This window comes from Lycorma delicatula, chromosome 8, assembly GCF_047948215.1.
Source record: "Lycorma delicatula isolate Av1 chromosome 8, ASM4794821v1, whole genome shotgun sequence".
Lineage (NCBI taxonomy): Eukaryota > Metazoa > Arthropoda > Insecta > Hemiptera > Fulgoridae > Lycorma > Lycorma delicatula.
Window position 1 is genome coordinate 27,523,372 of NC_134462.1, and position 13,719 is coordinate 27,537,090.

A 13,719-nucleotide genomic window follows, 5' to 3' on the forward strand; every position below is an offset into this window, starting at 1 on the left:
TAATTTAATAAAATTATTGTATCAACATTTAAATTAAAAAAAGAAAAGAATGAATTTAATAGATAAAAGAAAACAGCAACTTATGAAACATATTAAATTATTTGCTGTACAATGAGATTCTTGTTAAAAAGTATAGTTCTTGTTTTAAAATGATTCAATAATAATTTACTGGGGTTAGCTGTTGTTTTGAAGTGTAGCTCTTATCCGGTAGGAGCGTTCAACCTTAATATTTGATCTGATGAATGATATCCTTTTTCAATTTTGTTAGTTGGGATTTTTGCCGGTGCCTGTTTAAGGATGGCAAAGGTTCGTATGTAGTGTATCTGATAGCTGTTGACGTGATTGAACTTGGTTGGTATATTTTTTGTTACTTAATTATATTTAGTTTTGGGATTCAGTGGTTTTGTATTCGGAGTAATTTCTTATGTTATTTTTAGAATATATTGTGTACATATTGTTTTATTAACATAGAGTCAAGTTATTTTGTTCAATAACTGCATGATTTGAGCTAAAAATATGAATAACTGGAAATATATATATATTTAATATAAAAGCACATATAATTTTTAAATTGTTTTTCCATGCTGATGTTATCGTTACATCCATAGTAAAACGTTTTAATAACAGATTCAGTCTTCAGGCTAGAACAAGTGAGATGTCGATAATGTGATAATAGTTCGTCGAGTTTAAGGTGAACTGATAAGCGTTTGACGTTTGTATAAAAATAGAAACTAAGATTACAACCAGGAGCAATGATTTTGTACAAACAATGTAAAATTTATTTCCTTTTTAACTAAGTTATCGATCCGAAATCCATTGGACATCCTGATTGTCAAAGTCATTTGGTAGCAGTTTTGAATTAATTGTAATTAGATTTGCTTCAGGAATTTACACAGCAAAAACAAAAAGCATGCGTTGGATGGTTTTGCTCACCTAAAATATTGATTATAATTTTGTTACGGTCAAGAATTTTACTTTTGAGGATTATTTAAGTCTGTTGCATAATCTGGCATTAACTCATGGTCACTTCAAGATAAAAAAGTTATTTAAATATTATTTTTGATATGTTTTGTTTATATATTTAATACAAAGTTTAGTGTGAAAAATTTGATATTTTGTTTAGATAATAAATTCAAGTCAACTGAACTTAATAGATTAATTTCAGTTTGATTTTGTAGCAGAATTGTACAAATTTGCTTTGCCTGTGTGTATTCTATCTGAAATATGCTACGTTATCTTCTAGCCCCTTCAGAATGTTAAGAGAGTTGTTCAAAGTATAAAAATGGTTTTAAGATTGTTTGTTGTCTTAAATATAAATCTTGTAGACTGTTATGGTAAATAAATAATCATTATATCTTCATACAACTATATTTGGTAATTCTGAGCAATTTATCAATTAACACTTTTTTTATACTTCTATATACTATAGTAAATGTACTTATGATCAAGAAAACACAAGATGTAAATGTTGGAAATCAGGTTTAGAGAGTGGTGGCCAGTGCATGGTCAAAGTCCTTGCCGTGTTATCAGTAATGTAGTCAATTAGCAGTGTTGTGAGTTAGGCTAATCTGCCTTCTGTGAAGAGTGGCTAGGGTTAAGGTTAGTGTTTTGTGAAGACAAGAGTAAACCATAAATTAACCTCAATAGACATCATAGAAATCACCTCTTCTTAAGGTGATTTCTTGTACACTTGACTAATAGCATGGAACATGTGCTGCAGTCTCTCTGAAGAGACAGAGAAAGAAGTTTATGTTTGAATTTTCATTTAGACATAAATTCAGCCAAGTGACTTATGAGATGGTTTTACGTATTGCCATGCATTAGTAATTTATCTCTATCCTGTCCACAAAAATTTAAGCTTAACTCTAATTTTATCCCTAACCTCTCTCCATAGATCACTTATTAGTATCGGAACAGGTCTTAATAACTCACAAAACTGATAGCTAATTGATTAGAGTACTGATAATGCAGAACGAACTTTGACCTTGCACAGGTCACCCACTGTCCAAACCTGCTTTCTGACATTTAGATCTTACATTTTCTTGATCTTAAACATATCTATTATGGTGTATTAAAGTATGAACAAAATTAAGGTACTTTTTCATGTTACGCCTCCCCATTTTTTTTTTGCATTTTTTCACATAAAGATTTCTTAATATGCAGGCTTTGTAATAATGAATAAAACATTAGAGAAAACACACTAACGTAAATATGTTTCAAATGATCGGTATAAATATACCGATCATTTGAAACACATTAACATAGTAGTCAAGGGTAGCGAGTGAAGCAAGCATAGTTTAATGTCAAGTGAAGCAATAATGAATTGGAAAATGTGTAGGAATGATGGTAGAAATAGACAAGTCCTAATTTTTTCAAAAAGAAAGTACAATAGAGGCAGAATTCTTTCAAATCAGTAAGTAATTGCAGAGAAATTATAAATGTAATATAACCAATCTTGACCTACGCTCACTTCACTCTCTAACCTTGATAACATAATATTTTCATTATTTAAATAATAAATTCAATAATTATTTATTATTTAAATAGTCAAAACATTACTGTTAATTAATCAAGCGAGCATAGGCTGAAATTGGTTCGATTATAATTATAAGCAATAATGCTTACATTTTTATGTAAAATATGTTAATATGGAGAATGTTTAAAATGACCAGTGTAAAACAGCATGTTAGTGTGTTTTCTCTAATGTATTATTAGGATTTTTTTTATTAAGTTATTGGTTTACTAAGGTATTTATATCTCTAATGTTTTATTCGTGGATTATACAGGCCAACAACAAAAAAAAAAAATGGAACTGAGGTAAAAGTAGGGGAATTAGAAAGTATTTTTTATGTTGAATCTTAAAATGAAATCAGTGTTTCTTCATCCTCGCATTTTTTTTTTAGTTATCACTTTAAAATATTGAGAAATTTTGTAAATAATAGAATACAAAAGTAATAGTAATAATTACAATTAAATTTGCATTTACGTTTACATCTGCAATATATGTTTATGGAACCTTAATCCTTTTTCTTTGCTGATGTCACCTGAGTTTAAAGGAAAAAAGTCCAAATGAGAATGTAAAAAATGAACTTTCACCGACATTCTGCAGCCTAAATTTTTGTAGTTCACTGAGAAGAGTTCATTTATAAGCTGATCATGGTTTTCAGATTTCTTGTTTCCAAGAAAACTAGTAACGACATCTTTGAATGTCTTGCATGATGCTAGTTCCTTAGAATTCAGTTTCCTGTCAGATATATTTTCACTAAATAATTCTCTTATTTGTGGTCCGATGGATATAATCTCTTTTAGTTTGGCTTCACTTAATTGTGAAAAAAGCTAAATATTTAAAGCCGTCTCCATCTTTATCTAATGCTTTTACAGAATTCTTCATCAGGCGTAGCTTTATGTGTAGAGCTGGTAAAATAGTATGACCTGCTTTGACAAGGGGAATATTGACAACATTTTCCCTTCCTGGGGTAAACTGATTTCTTTTTGGCCAATCTGTAACTGTGTAGTGTTTATCAGTAGCCCGACTACCCCACAAAAAACAAGAAACACATATTTTGCAAAACCACACTGGTGACCAAGAAGAATAGTAAAGGCAGTTTCTTTTATATGTATTTGAATATTAGATTGTGGATACCAGTGTTCTTTGGTGGTTGGGTTTCAGTTAACTACACATATGAGTAATGGTCGACTGGATAGTATAGAAGACTACACTTCATTTACATTCATACATATCATCCTTATTCATCCTCTGAAGTAATACCTTAGGGTGGTTCCATTGGCTAAACAGAAAATAGATCACGGTTATTCTGAAATGTATATAAATATATTAAGTTTGTCTGTTTATTTGTTGAATAATATTGTATACCTTCAAATGTCTCGCATCACGCGAGAGCCAACCAACAGATTACTTTCAAATTTGCTAGATGTACTCATGTTGTCCCAGGGAAAGTTTTAAGCCATCGACCAAAGCCATAGCTCCCTCTAAGGTTAAGATATTAAAAATATTCATTACTTCTTCCCCAAGAAGGGTGAAGTTGTAAATTAAAGATATTCATTAAAGAAAACAAATATTAGTCCTTTTACTTAATTATTATGTTTCTGCCACCATGGCAAAGAAATAAGTTATGAATTTTTCGTCCTCAAGGGTGTGTGTACTTTAATTACCTTAGTTACTATTATTCTATCTTTTGTAATTTAGAACTCCTGAATTGGCTCTGGGCTGACATGGTTAGCCCGGGCATAATGCCCACCTGTCTGGCATAATGGTTAGTTAGTAGCCTTTCGCCAAATCATAGGTATGCCAAAAGACAAACACTCTTTTTTCCTTTCAACAGCTGGGTTAGTTTAATATAGCAATTAATGCATGCTACATGTAGAGCTCAGGATTTACCTTTGTCTTGCAATGGACAGTCAAAATAATGTGTGTAAGTAGTTTTCAGCAGATTTGATGCTGGTTTTCATTGACATTTTTGTAGTGAATTTTCCACAAACATAAAAAGTATTTGGAGAATTTTTACAAACCCAATTTTTCTTCATTGTAAAATTAAAAATGTTTTAATGAATGAAAGTAAACTGAAATATTACAGAAATACCTACTTAATTATAAAAATAATTAAATTTTAAATTATAAATACTTAATTACTTAAAATAATTCATAAAATTTTTTCAGCATGGACTGCAATAAAACACAGTGCGAAACATACATGCATGCATACAAGAACGCACAACTTAAAAATCTTGATATTCTATAAAATAATACCAAAAGTTGTTCTGCCATAAAAATCTTTCATTAAATTTATGGCATCACTTATGAAACAATCTTTATAATATGTGTATGTTAAAACCACTAACACAACTAAACAACACAGCAAGTCATAACAAGAGCTGAACTCATACTGAAGAAAATTTCATCACGTTGAATTACATTTCTATTCATGTCTGGCTTGACATGAAATGATATCATTTGACTATTACATATCAAATATAGGTCCACAGCATGCATCACAATATAAATCAGATGTAAATAAGCAAACATACACATATACTGACTTATTTGTATTGTTTGTTCCACAAATGATAGAACAAATTAATTTAAGTGCTTGTAAGTTAAGAACGTTACGTGATGGGTTGTTTTGGAATACATATTCAGATTTAGCATATAAAATACTACATAGAACACCTACTCTCTTTTCAGTTAATTTTATGTTGACCATTGTTATTATAAAACATACTATATTAAGTAATTTTTATATAAAAATGTTCAAAAAAGTTGGGGACATAAAACAAAAAAGTACCAAAATTAAAGCTCATCAAGTAATTGCCCAGAATTAGTTTATAAGAAATGCAAATCTGTTGCAAATTTTATTATTTTTTTTGTTGTTTCTTAAAAGTAACAATGTCAGTTTCTATCATTCCAGACTAGAGAATGAATATTTTTTTGTTACACATTTTTGCAATCATTTTTGTTACACAAATATTTTGACCTATGAGAAGGTACTTAATGCAATTCTTGAAGTTTTTGTTGATAAATTGTATTACTGTTAAAGATTATGAGTAGCTTAAAATTAAATTAATTGAAAAAATTTCTAATTAACAAAAAATATTCCTCTAAAGGTGAGCTTTAAAATTCCAATTAAGTAGTTAAACACTGAATTTTAAGAATCCTCTATTTAATCATTACTGATTTTATTTATTCATTATTTTCATATGTTTGCTTCACTTATTTATTATCATTTTACTGTTTTTATATCACTTATTTATTATTAGTCCTGGATGATGATGTGAATTTTAACTTCCGTTTTATTTAGTAACATTCCAAAAGTGTGAATTTGTAAATTGTGAAATGTTATGCATAGTGTGTGGAAATAATAAGGTTGTTTTTAAGTGACTGTATTTATGATAAATTATAGGAACTTTAACCAAATTTAAGCTCATTTCAAATAAGTTTCTTTAGTCTGCCCATTGTGCAATTGGCATATTTTTAAGGTACTTTTCAAATCCTTCAATGAGGTTTGCTGGCCTCCGTGGTGCAAGTGGTAGCGTCTCGGCCTTTCATCCGGAGGTCCCAGGTTCGAATCCTGGTCAGGCATGGCATTTTCACAAGCTACAAATCATTCATCTCATCCTCTGAAGTAATACCTAACGGTGGCTCTAGAGGTTTATAATGATTGTTTGAGGTATGAATTGAATCATATTATTCTTTACTTTTTCTAGCTTTTGAAGTCAGTTTTTTAACATATTTATTGCTTTTGTGACTGATCGATTCCATTGCTCCTGATGTGCCACCTGCTTGTGGAACCAGCCAGTCTCAAGTTGACTTGTGATGTAGCGCCTGTCTGGTGATAAGCATGCTAGTTGTGTCCTTGTTAAAACTGTGGTGTTGTTCATTTAAGTATGAATATAAATAAAAATAGCAAATATTAAATTATAGATTTATAAAATATAAAAATATTACCTCAGCTTCTGTAGCCAAGGAGTTGAAAAAAGACAAGCATGTAATGTGTTAAAGTTATGTTATACCAAGTTTATTTATATAGTATGAAAAGAGGCTATTCACAAGAAACATGTGTCTTAATTAATGAAGTGTTTCTTAACAGAAGGGGTGCAGCACTTTATATTATTTGCTCCAGATTTTCTTGTGGCTGTGAAATATGTAAAGCATTTGAAGTGCAAGAGGCCAATCAAGAGTTGCTTTCTCTAAGAGTATGATGTTTAATATACATTCAGATTGAAGATAATAATTACATGATTAAATACCTTTTAAGTGAATTTGACTTGCTTTAGTGCAGAATTATATACAACTTTGTGAAAAAGACAAAAGAAAATTACTTCCCTCGTATTTTCTAGTACGCTTGGTGTATGATGCTTGTCGTTCTGGGGAATGGCTTAACCATTTTCTGAAGGGATTTTCTTGTTAGGTCGCATGAATCTTGGTTATGGCATTAAACAAGCAAAAATAATTTTCAAAAGATCTTCAGAAGTATTTTGATATCTTTTAACTGAAATTTTCTATACTATTAACATATTTGTTCAGTCTTAACGTCTAATTTACCTGGCAGTTGTTTTTATCTTTTAATAATATTTGCTGGGATCTTTGATCACAATATGATAGTTATTTGGAAAGTAAAATTATGTTTTAAGTTATTGTGCCACGAGTGGGTGTAATCTTAGGACAGCAGTTTAGTGAGAGTTGGCACATACAAGGTATGTCAGAAAAGTAATGAGACTGACTTTTTACTTACCAAAGTTTTTATTTTTTTCTGGGGATAACAACAATATTATCTCCTTCAAAGTAGTTCTCTTGGGCAGCTATACACCGGCGGAGTCATTGTTATCACTCCTGGCAGCAGCGCTGGAAGGCTTCAACTGGTAGGGTTTTAACTGGTCGGTCACAGTCTTTTCAATGTTCTCCAATATCCAAAATGACGTCCTTTTAAGACATGTTTCAATTTCAGGAAAAGGAAAAAGTCACAATGACTCAAATCAGAAGAATAGGGGGGGGGGGTTGAGGAGCCGTAGGAATGTGTTTTGAGGTCAAAAATTCCATGATGGAAATGGCCGTGTGACACAGGGCATTGTCATGACGAAGCATCCACTTGTCTGCAATGTCTGGTATCATGCGAATCACTCTTTTCCTGAGCCTTTCAAGGACAACTTTGTAAAATACTTGGTTGACAGTTTGTTGTGGAGGAACAAATTCTTTATGCATGATACCCCTACTATCAAAAAAGCAAATCAGCATGGTTTTGATCTTTGATTTGCTCATTTGTCATTTTTTCGGAGGAGATGACGGAGTGTGCCACTCTTTGCTTTGCAACTTTGTTTCAGGATTGTACTCAAATATCCAGGATTCATCACCTGTGATCACATGATTGAAGAATTCTTGGTCATTGTCAATCTTTTCAAGAAGATCAACGCACATGTTTCTTCGATTGTACTTCTGTTCCGTTGTGAGGTTTTTTGTCACCAATTTCACACAAACCTTTTGCATGTCCAAATCATCTGTCAAAATTTGATGTACGGTGAAAGTGTTTAAATTTAACTGTTCACTCATCATTGTTAAATGACGGACTGATCTCACAAGAACCCTCACATGCTCAACGTTTTCATCAGATTTTGGAGTTAAAGGTCTCCCTGAGCGAGGTTGATCTTCAGCGTGTTGTCAACCTTCCAAAAATGATTTGTGCTAGCGGAAAACTTGTGCTCTTGATAAGCAATGTTCCCCATATGCCTGTTTCAACTTTTCAAAGGTCACACTCGCGGATTCCTCAAGTTTAACACAAAACTTGATTGCACAACGTTGCTCTAAATTCCGATGTTCCATTTTTGTAACACAACTTCACTGATGGTGATGTCAAAAATAATGTGTTGAAATTTATAATGATTGAATTCAAAAGTTTGTTTAAAACTACAATTTGTGCTCTGATTTGGTTGGTGTGTTGTGTAAGTAGGAAAAGTTGTAACTTCGTATTTAATAAGTTGTACTTAATAAAAAATATTACAGTATTAGTAATTGTTTTTTTGTAAAGAAACAGTTATTTTCGAGATAACTCATATTTGTATGGTCTGTTGATCATACATTGAAGCTTATATTGCAAAATTAAATTTATTGAAAGATTTTTCTTCTTACTTGAATAAATATTCTTTAACTTCATATTTTTCTGAGATAATTTTTATTATAATTTTAATAAGTGTTTGATTACAAATACATTTTCTCAGTGCTTATAGTCTTTGAACTGATGTAATGCTGCTTTTGATTATTATTATTATTAATTTTTTTGTCTTTACAATTGATGCTATATTTTATGATAAGAATGTTGTACAAACTTTTATATTTATATAAACTTATATTTATTTCACCCGCTCTATTCCACAGTTTTAATATTATTATCTCTTAACATATTTATTTAGTTTTGGCTGTTCATAATAGTAAATAAGAATTGTGATTTTTTTTCTGTTTATCACTACTTATCTTTTTAAATAACTGTATGGCTTTTTTACTTGGACTGTGTTGTATCTCTTAGAGTAAAATATAAAGATTGGTTTTAAAATAACATAGCTTGATTATTTACTTGAAAGATTTATACGAGGCTGGTTTTAAAGTTTCACTTTTTAAAATTTATTCCTTTTCAGTAATTTCTTGGAAATTTTAATTATTTTATATTTTATATCTGTTTAAAACAGGAATAATTTCATTATACTTCATATTTGAAATTTTATATCTGTCTAAAAGGAAATATTAAAACAGGAATAATATATTATTAATAAAGAGGGAAAGTTGAGTGGAAAGGTTGTCTGTTTCTTTTGCTGTGTTCTGATAAGTAGTTGCTTGTTGTGGCAAGCATATTGTTGTGTGGTATTGTGCTATATCATTTTAATTGTGTATTAATATTTTAATAGTTAATTTTAATTTTGTTATACTGTTAACATTTTATACAAAAACTCTACGTTTTTATGTCGAATTCAAACATTAAGCAGTTTTTTCCGCCGACTGTGACTGGAAAGCATGGTAGATCACTTGGCTCCCTGGATTGCATAAAATTTTCAAAAAATTACAAAAAAGTGAAAAAATGAGAAACCGAAAAAAATGATATTATCCTCTGGGGAAAAATAAAAAAGTAGCTCTAGTTATTACTAATGTATTTAAAGATAAAGACATACACTGTGTTTTATAAAATGCCCGTGTCTTTAAGGGAATGAATATTTTTTTCGTGATTTTTTATGGACACTAGAAAAACATGTGCTTGACTTTTTGAGATAAAAAAAGAAATTAAAAGGATCACGACGGATAGGAACATTTTGGTGGTTCAAGAAAAGCTCATGGTGGAGGAAAAGATGAAAAATTGATGGCCGTTGGTGAAGATGGTCTTCAAGTATTGTCAAGGATGTTGAAGTAAGACTTAACCTACCTGGGGATGAGGATGGCTAACCAGAAGGAAGATTACAGCAGTTGAGGAAGGATCACTTGCCAGATGTGTTTCCTTGGTATCTTGTGTTATAAGCTGCCTTTCTGCGAGGTAAGGGTTCTGCTTTTTTAATTATGTAAAATAATTTAATATTTTTTGTCTAATGGAAATTTTTAATAAAGATAGGACAGTTGAACAAAAGTATATTTTAAAGAATAAGTATTATGCTGGTAGCCAGTGGTATGCCATTATGTTTTTGGTAGAGAAAAGGGAGGGGGGAATTGTAATAGGGTATAAAACTGTGCTAAAATTGTTTTTGGAATCTATTAAAATTGGGGTAGGAAAGTAATAAAATAATGTGTAGGTGATAATATTTATTTTATTGTGTGTGTCTTTATGTGGGGGAAATGACAATGAATGGGAACTTGATTTTTTAAGGTTATGTTTGTTTTTTGACAAATATGGTCGTGATAAGAAATTTATTTTGGTTGGAGACCTGAATGGGAGAACGGCTAATGATCAGCATCTACCTGGAAAATTGTGGACAGTTATGTGTCTGAATTAAGATTGTTGAAGGATAGGGTACTTAATTGTAGAAGGAAACATTTACTGGAATTGTTTGATGACAATAGTCTAGTTCTAATTAATGGGCGTCTAGCTGGAGGTGAGAAAGGGGAGTACTCTTATGTAGGGTCCCGGGGCTCATCTGTAATAGTTTATTGTTGTGTGGCATTTGATATTTTTAAATTATTTAAGTAATTTAGAGTGTGATTGCATTTCTTTTTGGATCATATGCTGTTAGAATTGGAATTAAACTTGTCGGTGGATAAAGAAATAAGTGAAACTTTACCTCCCAGGTAAACTTTACCGCACAGTCTAAGATGGGATGAGGGTAAAAATCTAGTTATCAGGCAGAGTTACATAATAGATTATTACTTGTGGTAGAACGCCCTCAGGAAATTAACGAAGCTGTTTCTTTGTTACAGAGTTTAGTCTGTGATTTGACAGGTTATAAGAGTAAAGATAAAATAAAAAAGTCTGCGTGTATTCCTAAGCAAGATTGGTTTGATAAAGAATGTGGTGCAGTGAGGTCAAGAGTGTTTAAATTATTTAATTTGTATAAAAAAAATAATTTGAATGGGGTGCGAGAGGAATATTTATGTGCTATTAAAAATTATACTGTAAGTCTTTATGCTCGCATAAAAAATTAGAATATTATGATAAAATTATCTAGGGTAATAAGAGATGTTGGAGATTTCTGGGACAGCGTAAGAAAATTTAAATAAAAAAGTTTTAAGTGCGACCCACAAATAAAGCCTCAGGACTTTGGTGGTGCATTTCCAGAAACTCTGTAATGTTGGTGGGACCTGTGATCTGATAAGCTTTGCAATGCTATACTATTGCTACGGCTCGTTAGATTGTAAAATCTCTTTGAACAAGATAAAAGTAATATTAACAAAAAGCAAAAATTAATAAGGTGCCATGGGATGATAGAATCCCATATGGATTTTTTAAACAAGCCCCAGTAGAATGTGTAGAATTAATTACAAAGTATTTTAATCATCTATTTGATCATGGATCAATACAAAACTCTTTTAAAAGGTCAGTTATTTTTCCAGGAATGTATTGTATGTGGGAAATTATAGGACAGTAAGTTTTATGAATGTATTAGCTAAATTGTTTATAGAAATCTTATTAAATCAATTAGATAATTGGGTGCACAATAATCGATTATTAAGTGAGGAAGCGGGATTTCATAAGGGGTATTTTACAGTTGATAGTATTTTCAATTTGATTAGCATTATAAATTTATAACTGATAAAGACGGGGCTAAGCTGTATACTGTGTTAATGTACAGGTCAGGTGACTTTTAATAAAGTTAACAGAAAGGCTTTTTTATTTATAAATTATGTGACTTGGGATTTTCTTGTAAATATATTATTGTTTTGAAAGAATTTTATAAGCATACAAAATTGCAGGTATGCTTTGAGGCTTTAATGTCTACATTTGAAACTTTTAATGGTGTAAAACAGGATTGTTTTCTGTCACCTCTTCTTTGTTTTTTTTTTTAAATGACATATGATGAGGTGGACGGAGGGAGGTGTGTTTGTTGGCCAGTTGATTGGAAGAGTGTTGCTGTATGAGGTGATATTGTGCTTCTGTCGTCTGATCGTAAAGATCTGCAAAGAATGGTCGATAACTTTAAAAATTATGGTAACTTGTGGTGGGCTGATGATTTATCTAAATAAGTTAAAGGCTTTTATAAAAGATAATGGCTTTTCGAAAAGAGGGAAAATTGAGTTGTAAGGAAACGTGATGTTGGGTTGGGGAGGGAATTAAACAATTACCCATTTCACTTAAGTGGGCAGTATATTGTGCCGTGTGTAGAGTGATAATAATAAGTTATGGAGCACAAGTTTAGGATTATAAAACACTAGATTTCTTCTTGCTGTTTTTTGAGGTATATTTCTTGTTTTTATCTTTTTTTCCTGAATGTATTGTTTCTTTTTCATTTTTTATTATTCACCAAGTAATCCAATAATGAAAATTGAATATTTTACATCGTAAGGTCGAAATTAACATTTGTAACCAGTATTCAGGAGTTCACTAAATGGAATAGCTTAATTATTATTAACTTTTATTTATATGACACCAGAGATCTGAAACTTTTGTTAATCAGCAACTCGCAAAGATACGAATAATACTGATCTAGTAAAACAAGTATTAAAGGGACTTTTACTCTATCCTAATATTTCATGTAAGATTGTTGAATTAATAATTGTATAAATGTTTGATCTTAATAGAAACTAATATTTCAGCAATTGTGTAACTGTCCACTTTGTTAAAGAACTGAAGGATCATACCTCACTTTCAAATGAAATAAGTTTAAATGAAGTGCAGCAAAAACTGTGTATGTGTAATTTAATAAGTGTTCAAGGAAGTCATGTGGTGTCCACGCCAGATTTTTTTAAGCAGTTTTGCTACTATTGAGTGAAATAAGCTCAACTTCTGTTTTGACTATGAGGTGCATCATGTTACACTTATACATAATCAAAAACACCTGTGAATTTTTATGAATACTATTAAATAAAACCCACCCATAACATCTGCAATCAACTTTAAATTGTTATTAGCAATTAAAGTTATAAAAATCTTATATGAACACCCTACACTACAGTTCTACCTGAGAATAGGGTCAGGCTTTTCTTAGGAGATTATACATTCCCAGAATGTTGTGGATGTGGTTGTATTTAACTAAACTAAAAAATGTTTTGTCAGATGCCCAATGGATTTTAAATATTTGTTTGTGCAGTAATGGTGTTTCTTAGTACGAGGGTTGAGTGAAAGGTTCTGGGCCTGGATAAGAAAACAAAATTTTTCTGGGTTCATTTCGTTTTATTTTTCAACACAGTCATCAGTAAGGTCTATATACTCTGCCAATGTTCCATAAGAGGGCTTATGCAAGTTCGGTGCATCGATTTATCCAACTTCTTAAAATAACATTTTACAGTGGTAATAACTTCATTATTGGTCAAAAGTTTCTTCCCTCCAAGCCACTTTTTCAGGTTAGGAAAAGTGACAGTCACTGGGTTCCATATCAGATGAATATGGAGGGTGTTGGAGCAGTTGGAACCATAATTTGTTGATTTTTGCCATTGCAGTGACTGAAGTTTGAGCTGCATTAAGTTCTTAATGGAAAAGCAATTTTTTTTTTGCTGTTTGTGGTCATTTTTCTATAATTTCATTGCTGAGATGCTGCAAAAGAGTTACATAATTCACCATTTATTGTTTTCATCCATTTTGA

At 31.0% G+C, this 13,719-nt stretch overlaps 1 protein-coding gene across 1 annotated transcript in view; it reads left to right on the forward strand.

Annotated features, from left to right (window-relative positions):
• The first annotated feature begins 250 nt into the window (after positions 1–250).
• LOC142328666 (cytosolic non-specific dipeptidase-like) overlaps positions 251–13,719 on the forward strand; it is a 50,490-nt gene continuing 37,021 nt past the window's right edge. The window contains exon 1 of the mRNA XM_075372569.1: positions 251–351. The gene's annotated coding sequence lies outside the window, so the exon portion shown is untranslated. The remainder of the gene's footprint in view (positions 352–13,719) is intronic.